The sequence below is a fragment of the Mustela nigripes genome, chromosome 2 (genome assembly GCF_022355385.1).
Source record: "Mustela nigripes isolate SB6536 chromosome 2, MUSNIG.SB6536, whole genome shotgun sequence".
NCBI lineage: Eukaryota > Metazoa > Chordata > Mammalia > Carnivora > Mustelidae > Mustela > Mustela nigripes.
In genome coordinates this window covers 141,514,571-141,528,844 of record NC_081558.1, presented here as the reverse complement: position 1 = coordinate 141,528,844, position 14,274 = coordinate 141,514,571, and the positions used below count along the sequence as shown (strand labels likewise).

The window sequence follows — 14,274 nt, the reverse complement described above, 5'->3', positions numbered from 1 at the left end:
CTCTTTCATCTGTGTCCGCACAGATGTGTCTGTGCGCATGCACTGTATTTCTTCTCTGTATATAAATCTAGCTTTTTTGGACCTCATGGACTTGTATGCTTTGGTATTATTGCAAGAAACACAAAAGAAACCTTCTGTTTACCTTTTGATAATTTCTAGGGTGAGACCTATCAATTTCCAATTTCTCTCTCAGGATTGTAGTAAAATCCTGTGTTGCATCTGCAAGCAAACAGCGACAACAAACTCAAGTTGCCCCCAGTCCCTAGACTGTTTAGACCACCCATATCCTGCCCACCCATCAGTGGGATGCATGGGGACTCTGACATGTCTAGTACTAACTTCATTACTTCATAAAGGTAGGACCTTCCATGGGGTATTAATCTCTGAAGCTTCTGTTTCCCCATTGGTACTAGGAGACTAATAAGAATCACTTCTTAAGACTTCCCTGAGGCTAAATGATAGATAATATTGTGAGAGTTAAAGACAGACATTGTAATTACCCCTGAACAGGGCTAGCGGAGGTCACCATTAGGGTAAGGTTTCTATCCATTGTAATGGTCTTTCAAAACAAATGGTAATAATCCTGTGGAGACCTCATATCTCCTTTATTTGAAAATTTATGACATGCCAGTTTACCTCCATAAACATTTACTGCAGCTGTGAAAATTTTAGCCTTAGCATAGGCAACTTATAATTGAGTCATAAAAGCAGTACTGCAAAGATAACTTAGGAGCCGCCCCAAGACCTCTGGCCCACTGTGGATGAGAGTGAAACTAAATTGTATAGGAACCGTTATGAGATATCTAAAATGCCACAAAATCTTTGATACACTCTTTCTTTACAATACCATCCAAGTCGAGTATATAACAAAAATACTTGAGGGCTCTCATGGGTACCTTGATGACATGGGTCCTTTGACCCTCTTTTTCCCATGAGCTCTTTGGCATCCTATGAACAAGGCATTCAGAAGCAGGTGGTGCTATGGTCTGAGACACCGAGGCCCAAGGGAACGGAAGGTAATAGCTCTTTTTGTGTAGTCCTTGTCCTTGAGCACCCTTTCCACCACTGTACAGGGAAGGAGCTGTGAGAAAGACAGGTGAGAAATAGAAATATCAGTTAAGGGAGAGTCAGATGACATTAGCAGTTGTCCTGGAGTCCTTGGCAAACACTGCGTTTGCAAGAACTATGGAAAAAGTTGTGATTGATGTGTAAATGAGAATGTGGGTTGGTATATATAGACTAACCAATGGTCCTCAGAGAAGCAGTCATTAGAATCATCTGAGAGCTTGCCTGGGATCCAGCCAAGATCAATGAAATCAGAATTTCTGGAGGTAGATGCTGGGTCTAGAAATTTATTATTTATAACGTGCAGCCATGGCTGAGGACCAGTGGCCTAGGCCTTACGGTATCATCACAGTGATGTGATAGCTGGGACACTGGAAATGCCCTCCTGTCTCTTAAATTGCTTATTCATTCTACAGACATTTACTAAAAATGCTTAGGTTGCTAACTTAGATTTAGCCCTGTCTTTAACAAGTTCTTAATCTAGAGGAGTAGACAGACTTGTGGAAATTACCTGTAATACAATTTGACAGGTGCTGAGTTCACTACTGTGAGCTCATTCTCTCTGGCAAGAAAGTCAAGAGGAGGAAGGGAGGGACAGTGGGAGAGAAAATGTCCCCAGAAGGTGACATTTGAAAGGGTCACCTCTCATAATTAAATTTAACTTTAGAAAATGGTTACCTGTTATTATCAACTCCTTTTGAAATACAGATGCGCCCTTTCCTAATGGTAAGAGAAATGAGCGTTATTGGGCTCTTACCGGGAACCAAGTAAGCTTCCTCAGAGCCACTCAGGAACTACGTTACTTGGATGCAGTGTCACAACTGAAGGTACTGTTGAGCTAGGAGCTGAGACCTACATAAAGTCACATAGCCAGTGGGCCAAGAACTCTAGCGAATCCATGTCTCTCTCCTTGGCTCTGGATGGGTGTTTTTTTGTTTTGTTTTATTTCATTTTGTGTGTGTGTGTGTGTGTGTGTGTGTGTGTGTGTGTGTGTGCTGGACCGTGCACATAGCTATCTTGGGCTACTTAGACGCTTAGTATGAGTTCATTAGAAGAGATTCGAACTTCATGGTGTGCTGAAGGACTCTGGAAAATGGGAGGTTGAAGGAAGAGGAGAAAGGGTGCTTTCAAGCTCTTCCAGAGAAGTGGGACTGAGTAATAGGAAGCAGAGGTTGTGAGGTCCCAGGGATGTAAAGAATGTGCTTAGGAGAGTGAGAAAGGCCCAGGGAAGTCCATTTACTGAGTATCAGATCATAATTGAGGCGCCTGTATGCATTCTTTCCTTTAATACTTACATCATCCCCAGGATGGTATTCTTACCTTCATTTTTATAGAAGAGGAAATCAAAGTCTGGTGAGGTTGAATAATTAGCCCCAGATTTCACTACTTAGTAAGTATCGAAGTTGGCATTCGAGCAAACAACTCTGTGATGGCAGCTCATGTGATGTTAACCATTGAACTGGGGCTCAATTGCTTTTTTATGGCCTGTGTGCAGATCTCTGATGCCTGCATATGAGAAGCTTACAAGCTGAGGACGCGGATTAACCCAACAAGAGACCGTAGCTCTTATCTGGGTGGCCGCAGCAGAGTACAAAGATGTGGTTGGGGACAGAAGTAAGAAGTTACCTGAAAAAGGTGCCAATGGAAGGAGACTAGGGAAGAAGGGAAATAAAACTGATGAAAAGAAAATGGGACTGTAGTATGTGAGTTGATAGAGGTCCTGGAGAAGTTGCAGAAAGAATGTTCTAGAACGTTATTGGACAACATATTTCCTATTCTGAAACACAGGGCAACAGTTATTGGGGTTGTTGACCCTGCCCACCGGCTGGGCATGAGTGTGAGACATGACGCTGCCTCCTGGAGGCAAGGGGAATGGAGGGAAGATGTATGAACAAGGCACAGTAAAACCGAGTGACTCAGGAGAGAAGCAGGCACGCAGTACCAAGGAAGGTAAACCACAATCGCTACTCACAACCACTTGCTTTAGCCAGAGGTAGGGAGTAAAATTCATGCATATGTTGCTTTACTCGCTGCGCTCAACCGTGGTGTTTAGCTGATGGGGCCTTCAGCCTAAATGTTGTTGGTAATGATAGCCAGAGAAAAACATCAGGTGACAGCAGCCTGTGCTTTCCCTCGTACATTCCACATTCTGGCTTATTAAGAAACAGTGTTGCCATGGCTGGCGTTCTTGTGAGGCCCAACATCTCCATACTTTTCCTCTTAAATAAACACTTAAGAATATGCTCTGCAGCCTCTGATTGCCTTTTAGGACAGAGTAACCTTGTGATGATTAAGTTTTTTCAAGTGCCTCTGTTTAAGTGATGACTTCAGTACCCTTCTGCCTTAAAAAGAGCCTTCTCATAGATGTTTGTAAGGTTTGCATAATTCACATCTAGTTTTACTTGTTTGTTTATTGTGAACGTGGAAAAAAGCTACTGGAGGATACTAGAAACATGAATTCTTTCTCCAGATTCTTGCTCCAAATACTTATTTCATTCCCAGTGATGATTTGTAATAGCTTTTGTCGAGTGTTCTTTCTTTAGGTATTTGGGGACCTGCCTTAGAGAGCCAGTGGAAGTCTCTGGGGTAGGGGTGGGGTGAAAGAAAGAGACAGGCTCAAATGGCCTGTGTTGTGATACGGCTCTTTTTTCTTTTTTCGGGAGATTTTTTTTTCACCCTTACTGCCTATGCTGCTGCAGTCAGCATCCAATAGAGACGTGTTCTGGGCTCCTGAGCCAATTGTCTTTCTCCTCACTGCAGCCTGAAGTCTGAGAGAGGGCTGATGGCTGTGCACAATTTTAGCAAATTGTCATGGGGACGTGGGGGTTGGGAGGGAGTGCTTTCCCCACAGGAACAGAGCCAGTGTCATTGAGCACATTTTGTTCAAGTACAAAGTTGATCTGTCTGAAGGAGACAGTGGTCAGCAGTGGTAAGGACCTTTGTCGCCTCACCTTTTCTTCCTGCTCTGTCATTGTTGTTTATGGGAAGAGGTAGCATTTAATGGCTGGAGTTGAGGTCAGGTCTGTGAGGTCAGCAAGCGACCACATTTGATTTCAGTTAGGGAATCCCAGAGGTTTATAGAGGAGTCGGAATGAAAAACAAAAAAGGAAAGGTGTTTGAGATTTGGCAAAGATGATGATGTCTCTAAAATATTAGAAAGTAGTGTAGTGTTGTAATTTCTGCATGTAACTGGCAGACAAAATTTTGGACGTTTGTTACAGTTGAAAGAATTATCTAGGCACTAATCCTATGTGTAGCTTACAGTCTCCCAGAGAGTGGACTTGGCTGAAAGATTTACTATGGAAATACCCAAATGGGACTTGAAAAATACTGCATAGCATTATTCTTTTAAGTTTATCATCAGTAATAATAAATCTTTCTTTAGGTATGTTAAAAATAGGGTCATCTCTATTTGTAGGTATGTGTATCTAGAAGGTACAAACAGAGCAAATGCCTCATATATATACAAGATAACAGTCTTATTAATCTTGAGCTCACATCATCAAGATGTTTTACCTCTTTGATTTTTTTAGTTTCTTTTCTCTTGCTGAATAAAAGACTTAACCCTTAAAACTGGCCATCCTCTCTATAGCCCTTCTATTTTTCATTTTATATATATAAAGACTTTATATATGTAAAGAATATGTATACACATATATGTTTATATAAATGTACTTTTATATATACATATATACTTATATGTACACTTACAATATATAAGTAAATATATATTTATGTATCTAAAGAATATATATATTCTTTTTTTTCCCTATATAAAATCACCTTTTCTGTATTTGTCGTATATCCTGTATCTATTGGTATATCCATTTGATATATCCAGAAATTCATTTGTGTTGTATCCAAATCACAGAGGCCAGTCAGGGGAGTCCATAGATAATCCAAGAACCTCTTGCCTCACTGGATGTCTTGCTGAAGTGGGTAGTGTTAAGCAGAATTTTAACTTGTCTGGTGTTCAGTTATTTTCTACTGTTGACCCTACATTAGAAGTCCCATTGAAGGCAAAAAAAATGAACAGCAGATAAGCTGAAATTTGAAAGAGAATCTAATGTTTTCCGTTACACTTTGGAAATACTATGTGGATGAGTCTTCTCCGAAATCAGTTGTTTATATTGTGAAACATATTTTCCTTTGTAGAACTCAACAGAGATGGAAGTGTTCATTTGGCCCTGACCTATTCTGGTTAAAGTTATCTATGTTTTAGTGTGGGTAATGATTAGAAAAACATATGTACATACGTACGTACATATGTACATACATACTTGAGAATGTGAAAGTGATCATCAGCTCGAATGCATCTCTCTAGCATCATGCTGAAGAGCATCAGCTCCATAGTTAGACTGCCTTGGTTTGGTTATGTGCCCTTGGACAAGCAGCCCCTTCTCCACACCCCTACCAGCTCTTCCTCCCCACATACCTTTGGAGCGGTATATAAAGATGGAATGCTTTTGCATTGCCAGTGCCCTAGGAACTGTAAAGGACTGCTCAAACAAGTCTTCCAAAAGATTGTTAAGGAAGAAAATTAAATGCATTTGACTTAAGACCTATACCTTCTTTTTACCCTCAGGAAATCCTTAAGAATATAATAGATATAGTCATGTGGTAATCCACCTAATAATGGGATGATGATGAATCGGGTACTATTTTTAAAACTTTTGATATTTCTCAATTGAAAGGCATGCGCTCCAAATAGAGCGCTAAATTTTATTAAGTCAATGCTGGGGTTTTTAATTATTAGCCAAGATCGAACAGTGTCTGATTTGGATTCCATAAAACTTAAGAAGTGTTTCTGCCACCAACAGTTTAGAAGTCTGACAGTGGCTGTACCGAAAAAATAATGAAGCAGTTGAAAAAATAATAGAAACATAGTGACCTGGCATTTCCAATTTTATGATGCCATAAAAAAGCAGCCAAGAAATGTTGGACTGTTTAATGATGCTGGCACTTAACAAATGTCACTGGGCTTTCACAAGGTCATGGAGACTCTGGTTTGACTCAGGGATGTTGGTCAGACCCATGTTGGGAGCACAGGGAGACTGGAATAGGGACAGGCAGTAGGTGCCAATTAAACCCTTCACTAAAACTTCATACAGTAGGCTACACACTTCTGTGGGATTCTATGGGGTGGAGGAGAGGCCATGGGTGGGAGTCGCTAAAAGGTGAGCCCATTTCTTCTTATAGCATCCGATTGCAAACATTTCTTAGCCTAAGATCCTTGTGGGCCCTCACTGAAGAAGCTGAAATTTCTTCAGAGGACTGTCAGGTAAAAGTGTGCTGATACAGCTGTTGCTTTCACAATTGTATGTATATGTGAGCTCTCACAGACAAAAGCTGCTGGAGAAAGGAGTGGTATTTTTGTAACAAGAATGTGTGTGATTTGTTGCCTTTTCCCCTTTCTCCACCCCCTCAGACTCTCATGCATTACATAATGCTGCTCGAGATGTGTAGAGTTTCAGTTATGCCACGTTCAAGATGATTAATGGGAATTGTGCAATTAAAGCTCCCAAGTTCTCTGGGAAAAAAGTCATAGTATCCCGATGTTTGAGTTAGAGTGCGTTGGGTTTGCGTCAGTGTTGAGGATATTTTGGGATATTGTAAATGTCACTATTGGTTTTAATGTCCAAGAATCTTCATCATCTCACTTCGGAATGTTCTATGAAATAGTGCCTCGAACAGCCTTTGAATACTAGCTAGAAACGTCTAAACCTAAAATTGGTAGGTTAAGATCACGTTAGACTTTGATGAGAAGACGTTTAACCCGAGTCAAACAGGGTCTTATACGTTCTTTCAGGCCATGGTAAAATTATAAATTTGCGCTCAACAGATTGTGTGTATGCACCTGGGTTTGTGTATTTCTTTCTTTTCCTGGCAGTCTCAATCATTGCCGAGCCGTAGTGTTTAGTGTGGATATGAACTTTTTATGGAATCAAGAAAAGGAAAAATCTAAATTGGCCTTCTGTTGTGTTTCATTTGAAAATATTTTGTATCTGGTGTAATATAATTTAAGAAATTGAGACTATTTCAATAAAAATACATTCATAAATTTCTGCTCTTTTCTCTCACTGATAGGAGAAAAATTTCCCAGCTCTTGTATTGACCTCTAAGCTCTAAGCATATGGCCATATGTTGATTGGATGAATATATAGTAATTTACACCTAAAAAGTTAAGCTTTTAGTATTAATTAGTGTTACTGTATTTGCTTCATTTAAGTTTGGAAAACTTGAGAGTATAAAATGCCCACCAAAATAAAAGGATTGACTCCTTCCTTCATATTCTGTGAGAATGCTAAGCATTTGTTGCTGGTATTGCCTGAAAATCCAATGAGGAAATTAAAACAGGAAAAGTAATGTTTGGTATAAAGAATATCTTCTTGCTTTTCCACGTGGTAAAACTCTGAAATAGGTACAGGGGGCAAAATCATCAACAAAATTCCTATTTTGTTGTCTGAGTTAAAGGGCTATATAATATTTGAGAATAAAGAGAAAATAGAAAAAATACTGTTAACATGTGAATTTTTTATATTTATTATATTAAAATATAGGAAATACGTGGTCCTGGCTTATTAAGAGTATATATACTATATATATTTACTAAATAGTATAATACACTGTTTATAAAACACAATACAACAAAACAATAGCATAAAATCAGTGAAATCCCCATGGAGATTTTCTAAGGGGAAAAAAAAAAGAATATATCTGTTCTACTACATTAGGGATTTATACCAAATGATAGTTCACTGTTCTCTGGGGTTTTATTCTATAGCTTTCTGTAAGTATGTGTTTTTCCAAATAAAGCATGAAATGTAAATTTTAAGTCTTATATTCTAGGTTTCTTAAATTTGCAACATAAGCGGAATCTAAGTTTATAATACATATGTTGCTCTTAGAAATAGGTACATAACTGGGATGAATATGTGTGTGTGTGTGTGTGTGTGTGTGTGTGTGTGTGTGTGTGTATAATTACTTACATATACATGTATACATTTGCGTATGACCAAAAACAACATTATGCCTTGGGTTTGCTGCAATTTCAGGCGGTGGTCAGAAGCCTTTCATCATTTTTCTGGGTTCTCTGGCTACTTAATTAGCCTTTCTCAGTAGCTTCTTTTCCAAAGTAGGAGTATATGTCTCACTTTTCCTTATTCTGATAAAAATTTTCCGTAGGGAAGTAAAACCAAAAAAATTTCCTTACTCTTAAAGTCAGCATATCCAGTATTCTGGTTAACAGGTGGATGGAGCTATTAGTATGATTTTGGAATTTAATTATTTACTTTTTTATATACCACAGTCTTTATTTGTTTTAATTTCAAATAAGAAAAAAATCAGCATTGAAGCTCACGTATTCGTACCTTGGAAATTTTTAGAAGCTGTAGCTATTAGAATCTAGCAAAACTAGAAGGAGCCCACTCTTTTTGAGTCAGGTTTTATAGGACAAATCTATTATCTTATGTTTGAGGAAATTGCCAGACATTTAAGTGTTGTATGAAAACACTTAAAGCTAATTACAAATAACTTTGGGTTGACAGTTTTTAATTGTGTGCCCCTTTCAGGGACTGAACGTTGTTGTCCCCCTAAAAATCTTATGTTGAAGCCCTGTTTCCTGTATGGATATATTTGAAGATGGAACTTCTAAGGAAATAACTAAGGTCAAAGTCACAAGTGCAGGACCGGGATCTGATAAGATTAGCAATCTTATCAGAGACTCTGTGGAACAAACTTCTCTATAAACTTTCTCTCCTCCCGCACGCCCAGAGGAAAGACCGCATGAGGAATAGCAGGAAGGTAGCCGTCTGCAAGCCAGAAAGCACTTTTACCAGAAACAGAGGAATAAAACCCTGTTGTTTAAAACACTCAGTCTGTGGTGGTTTGTTGTGACAAGCAAAGCGGACTAATACAGCCCCTATTAAATTCCATTAGGTATAAAGCAGCAGTTGACTGCCAACTGGAGATGATTTTGCCTCCCCCCTCCCCCCTAGAGACCTGGGGCAATACCGAAAGACAATTTTCATTGTCATAACTGAGGACAGGAGTGCTGCAGCCGTTTAGCAAGCCAGGCATGCTGCTAAACATCCTACAGTGGACAGAACAGCTCCACCACAAAGCCCTGTAAGGCCCAAAATGTCAAGAGTGCTGAGATTGAGAAAGCTTGAGCTGCCTTTTAGGATGCATGTGTTCTTGTAAGCTGGAGCAAGTCCTTTAGGGAAACAGATAGGGTGTAAAGAAATACACATTCAGGAACAACAATATCCTGTGTGTTAGGTACAATTAATGTATTTTCAATATTTGCAAGCCCATAAACTATAATTTCTAGAGTTAATCAAGCTCCTCTCCACCCAAAGGAAAACAAACAGTGAGTCTGTACAGGTGTGCATGCATGTTTGCATGTATGTACCGTTTTCTAAATGTTAATCATGTTTTAAACTGCCATAAATTTCCTACCACAAGATGCTTGTGATTTTAAAGTAGATATTCTACCTATGTAAATTTATTCACCTTGTATTAGAATTGAAAATCATAAATTAGCGTGGTAGAGCCATAAGATACAATTTTGGAAATGCATGAAATGTTATTTCTTGACTGCCAATTTTTTCCCCTTTGGCAAAAATTTTGTAAGCTATTTCTATCAACTTAGCTGAAAAAATGAAAAGAAAGAATTTTCAATAGGAAGCTACCAAATTCCTTTGACAGAGTTTCTGCCCAGTATCTGAGCAATGAGTATCGCCAGAAAGTGCTTCAAAAACATTTGTGTATCTCAGTCGTCCCAAAGGAAATATGGATTTTGTTTTAACAATTGAAATGAATGGTTGCAATTTGAACAGTTTTTCCTGAAAACCAGTATTTCTAGTGAAAATTGGAAAAGACCCATGAGTATAAACTGGTACCCCTATGAGTTTTTCATTGTCCCTTTATTTCCAGAATCTACCTAAATATGACCCAGTAATTTTAATTCTACCACATAGTTACCATTTGGCAGCTTAACAAGATGTCTTTTCTTTTTATATTCTGAACTCTTAAATCACAGTGTGCCTTTTATTTTAGATAGAAGAATTATAGCTAACAATGGGAGATTAGTTTTTCTAGTTTTCAAATAGAATTTTGATTCTTTTGTTTTATTAAGTTTCACTGACTTCTAAGTAAGACATTTCATTTTTGATTGTTAGTTCTTAAATAAATATTAAAAATAGCTAAGAAACAATTTCATCATATCTCTAAATTGTCATCTATAGTTAAATTCAATTTTATCTTTATTCTGTAATTTATATCTTACTATATGCATATATACTGTATATACATACACATCATTTTTAGGTATGTACTATATGTTCTTACTATGAGTTATTTAAAATTATATAAATATATAAAAATATATAATATAAAATTATTTATAATTTATTTATAATTTATATCTCACTATATACATATATAGTGTATATACATACACATCATTTTTAGGTATGTACTATATATGATCTTACTATGAGTTATTTAAAAGTACATTTCACTGGGGCACCTGGGTGGCTCAGTTGGTTAAGCATCTGCCTTCAGCTCAGGTCATGATCCCAGGTCCTGGGATTGAGCCCCACATCCTCTGGCTCCCTGCTCAGTGGGGAGCCTCCTTCTTCCTCTCCCTCTGTCCTTCCCCTCTACTCATTTTCTCTCTCTCTCTCTCTCTTTCTCTTCCTCTCTTTCTCTCTCTCAAATAAAAAAAAAAATTAAATTGTAAAAGTGTACTTTATCAAACTACAATGTTTAAAAATTAACCAGGTGCCCATTTTGAAGTTCACACATTTAATCTAAACATACATTTTCCTTTGTTATAAATCACAAACCCATGCCCATTTCATAAGCTAATGAGAAAACCCTTAAATTCACAGTTGAACAGTTTATAACTTCAGAAATTAAAGACTTGATGAGTTGATCTCTTGAATGACCATGATTGGTCTCAGAGAGGCTTTTAAGACGACACAGGGAAAATTTTGACTTTTTCGGAAAGATCATTTTTAAAGATGTAGAAAAATTACTGGAGAAAAATAGACTTAGTCTGAATTGATACTTTACTGAACTTCCTCCATTCCCTTAAAATATATAATATGTACCTTACAACTATGTCTTTGAAATCTGTGTTCAGTGAACCTGTAAAAAGCCACTTTGAGTGGCATGGAAGATATTTATGGTATAGACCCTATAGAGTGGCCTGCCAGTCGTCTGGGAAGCTCATTGACAATAAATGTCAGTGCAATCAACAAAAGCAAACCACGGGAGCCATGTATGCAGTTGGCCCACTATCCTGCTCAACACTTACACATCACCAGTGAAATCAGTAGGGGTGTTACTATTCGACCAAAGGTATGGCCACTCAGAGCACTTAGCTCCTATCTGGTCATACAGCAAATAAATAACACAGCTGCTATTCTGCTCTTAAAAACCAAGCTGTGTAGGATAAAATGTACAGTCATAAAGCAGTAGGTGAAACACCATAGAGCCATCAAAAAGGAATAAAAACTACTTTGTATTTTAGCATTAATCCTAGCAGCTTGATTTACTGTCTCTTGGGGTGAAATCTCTGGATGATTTAGAACACAGTTCATTTACACAGATTTGCATGTGTGAGTGCTAGATACCAGCAGAATTTCCGTACTTAGATTTTTAGAATGTCACTGTATAGGTTTTAGGACACCAAATACATTGAAACTACAAAAATCCAGTTTAATCCCTGCTGAAACTAAAAAAAAATAAAAATAAAAAAATAAAAACAAAAAAATAACCAAAAACCAAACGAAAGGAAAACTTCTGTTACCTCTTCTCCCTTTATTATGGCGAACTTTATTGGGTGTTCAAGTTACTGGCCTCTGAATAAAAGCATCAGTAACTTAGTACAGCTCTGAATCAAAGTTTGGTATTAGAGTTAGTTTTTGTTCTACTATTTTCATTGTCTCCAGAATGGAGTTGGAGTAGAAGTCACCTTTAAGGATTTTTTAAGAAGTGTCCATTCATTGATTTTGCCAATGGGTACCGAGGTACGGTGCTGGGAACTCAAGTGCAGACTCTGGACAGACTTGGAGAGGTACCAGGGGTGTGTTCTCCTTAATTCTTCATGAGAGGTATATTGCTGTGATTCTCTCCAGAGTTTTAGGCAGTCCTCTAGAAGAGGATGTTTATTCTAACCTTTTCTTGACCTTTTTATTTGTCAAACCACAATTATTCAGCTGCATAGTCAGCATAAAACACGATCTGAACTCCCTAGGAAGCTGAGTTTATCTAACGTAAACTGCGGAGGCCACTCTGGTTTTTTTCCACCACACGTCAATGAAAAATTCACGTGGCTTTGCAGAATTGTGTTTTTGTAGTGTTTTTTTGCTCTATCAAGCTAACCTGGAATACTGTGACAATGCAGCTCCCTGGGCTCCCCCCGCAGGTCTGTCACCAAAGACTGTGTGGAAGAGGCCTGCTTGTCTGCCTGTTTTTTCACCAGATATCCTCTTGATTCTTAGGAACAGAGCTTTTTGAAAGGGAAGCTTCAGCGCAGTCAAATCAAGACGTGTATAGAAAGGTAGCGTTTGTAAGAAATTAGAATGGTATTTTTCCTAAGTGTGGCAAATACAAATCGAAAACCAAAGGTCTCAGCATCTCTTGAAAGGTCTGATGTGATCTGACACAGAATGTATATAGGACAATACGATTTGTCTTCATGATTCCAGTTTGAGCTGTGTTCCTGGGGAGGAGGGACTGGGTGGTGCATGTGACGGGAAGCACTCAGATGAAGAGTTTAGGTGTTGGTGTTGGCCAGGCCTAGTTCAAGGCCGAGGGCTATCTCTGTGCTATTTGTGGAGCTATAGAAACCGATCAGAATGAATTGACAGTAATGGAGTCCTGGGGTGGGAGATGGGGGCTATAACCTTGCTTATTTCACTTAAATAGATCTAATATTAGTAAGAATTATGATGTGAAGTTGCTGGCAACCAGAGTTTCACTTAGAGCCAAATTGTTCTTTGCCCTGAAAAAAGCAGGTTTTCTCTAGGATACCTCAACTGGGTAACCCTGAGATCGCATCCTGTGTTAGCCAGGAGCTTATTTGCATGGCCAGGCGTTCTTTGGGTTTTCTTTTGTGACTCTAAGTGTTGTTTTTTTAACAAGTTACTTTTTATCCAGATGCTTTCAAGCTAATAGCATGTTAATGATCTCAACAGATAGCAAGCATGATTTCAAATGGAGTAAGTCACAAATATATAAATGTTACTTTATGAACATATCAATAGGCATAACTAAGGGATTTTACAAAAATTACCTTCATGCCAATATTTTGGTCTTTTTTTGTTAAATATACGATTAAAGGGGTGGGGGTGGTCGCAAATAGCAGCTCCTGACCTTTACCTTGCCCATAGAGTACCATGCAGTGCCAAGGGCATGACATATACATTATGTCCTCTGATTTTCATAATAAACATGTGGTGTAGGTCCTATAGCGATTTCGACATGGATACAAGGCCTGAAACTTAAGTTTTGTTTGCAGTTCCTGCTGCTGATGGGAGACCTAGGCCTCTCGCCTAGGTCTTAGGACCTATCAGTTCCTTGGTATCAACTACTGTCTTATGCTACCTTCGGATTTAAAGTATTATTAGCGATGCTTTATTACATAAAGGTTGCCAAAATGAAAGGCAGTATTCTATGAGATTAGCCCTTTACAGAAACTTATTCCTAAAAACCTGAATCAAAACAAGCCAGAAATAGATCTTTCAAATTAGGGTTGTGACAAGATTTTTATCAAAAATGTAAGCATGCTGAGTCAGTTTACAGTATGAGATCAAGTTATGGCAGATGGATTTTTCTTAGAAAAATCAAAGAAAGCTCAGGAAAGTGATTGATGCTTCAGTTGAATCTTCCTTTGACCCTCCCAAGCAGTTCTAATTAGAACTATTGGTGAAAGAAGTTGTCAGGGTTATAATTGATGAGACCTTTTACTATAAAGGCTTGAGAACATATTGAAATAATATGGAAAACAGTGGAACGATGATAGTATTGAAACAATATGAACTAAATCCCTTTTATATTATTTCATATTACAGACTTTAATGTATATTTTTGATGAAAAGAACTGTCCCTAAAGAAAGGGTATATTCATATTTCTTAATTTTTACTAACATTTTGTTCCTCCATTTTACGTTATATATCTTTTGGAGGATATGTATG

General features: G+C 38.0%; 1 protein-coding gene across 11 annotated transcripts in view; it reads left to right on the top strand.

Moving 5' to 3' along the window:
• The window catches only part of MBNL1 (muscleblind like splicing regulator 1), a 196,193-nt gene that overhangs the window by 144,537 nt on the left and 37,382 nt on the right, over nt 1–14,274 (top strand). The window lies entirely within an intron of this gene.